Raw genomic sequence first — 1,644 nt, forward strand, 5'->3', positions numbered from 1 at the left:
GTTCATTTATTCTTTTATTCATTTACTTGTTTCAGTCATTTGACTGTGGCCATGCTGGAGCACCACCTTTAATCAAGCAAATCGAACCCAGGACTTATTCTTCGTAAGCCTAGTACTTATGCTATCGGTCTTTTTTTTTTTTTTTTTACCGAACCGCTAATTTACGGGGACGTGAACACACCAGCACCGGTTGTCAAGCGATGTATGGCGACAAACACAGACACAGACACAGAAACAGACAGACAGACACACACACACACATGCAGGCACACACGCGCGCGCACGTACCCACGCATGCACACAAACACATATGTATGTGTGTGTGTGTGTACGTGTTTTGTTTGTACGCTAAATTTGGTGCGGGACAGCATCCAGGATATGCTCCCAATACAACGCCGATCGTTAAAGAACACTTAAATATCAAAGAGTAGGTGAGACAACTTGTCTCAGAATAAACAAGTGGTAGATATCGACATTTCGCCATTATTGTGGTTTATCAATACCATTTACTCGGATCATCTCGAACGGAATGAATCGCTGGTCTGTGACTCACATCCAGATAGAGTGAAGTCGGAATCTACCATTCTCGGCGATTCCGAGGTGAGTTGTCTCCGACTACTCTGTGACGTTCAGCTGTTTTTAACCACTCGGCGTCGTGTAGGGCGCGTTCCCTGGATACTATCCTGAAGCAATTTATTGCAACTCATAACGTAACAGTTCAGCAAAAGAGACCAATTGAATAAGTACCGGGCTTAAAAATAAATAAGACCTGGGTTCAACTTGTTCGATTAAAACCCTTCAAGGCAGTGCTCAAGTATGGCCGCAGTCAAGTGACTGAAACAAGTAAAAGATAAAAGATATATAAATACGAGGAGAGTCAAAAATTATACGCACGCTTGTTTTTTCGATGTATTTACACAAAAGTAGAGGATAAACAGGTACATTATTTTCCTGTATAGTCACCTTCCTTTTTGATGACCTTGGTTCAGCGATTTACAAACTTGCGTATTTTCCCCAAGAAGATTTTCGGTTAGTCGTGCAACCATTTATGCACCGCTTCCTTCACATTTTCATCCGTAGGCAATCGACCACCACATAAACCATCTTTGAGCAGTCCAAATATATGATAGTTGGAAGGGATGAGATCAGGGCTATAGGCAGGGTGTTCCAGCACTCCAAAACCCAATTGGTGGTAATGGTTTCAACGGTCTGGGCGGCCGTACGTGGGTGTGCATTGTCATGTAATAACCAAACTTTCTTCGAATGTAAGCTTCGGCGTTTGGTGCGAATTACTGGCTAGCAAAGCACTGTATCTTGCACTGTTGATCGGATCACTGCTCGTTGTTCTTCTTTGGTGCACATTGCTAGTGGAGCAGCCAAACTTACACTTACACTGTAAAACCAGAAAGAAAAATGGCGCGATCAGGCTCAAACTTCGATCACGTGACCACAATAATACCAACTATAAGCACGTCTGCGCAGAAGGCAGAGTGACAATAATAAAGATATGTTATGGCGGCCCTTTGGGATCTATTTTAAAACGGGGGCACCAGTATTTTCTTAACGAAACACTAACGAAACACTTTGAAACTTGGGACACTGGTAGAATGTGTCATATAAAACATCTTTTACTCTTAGTCTTCT

Source organism: Octopus bimaculoides, chromosome 6, assembly GCF_001194135.2.
Source record: "Octopus bimaculoides isolate UCB-OBI-ISO-001 chromosome 6, ASM119413v2, whole genome shotgun sequence".
Taxonomy (NCBI): domain Eukaryota; kingdom Metazoa; phylum Mollusca; class Cephalopoda; order Octopoda; family Octopodidae; genus Octopus; species Octopus bimaculoides.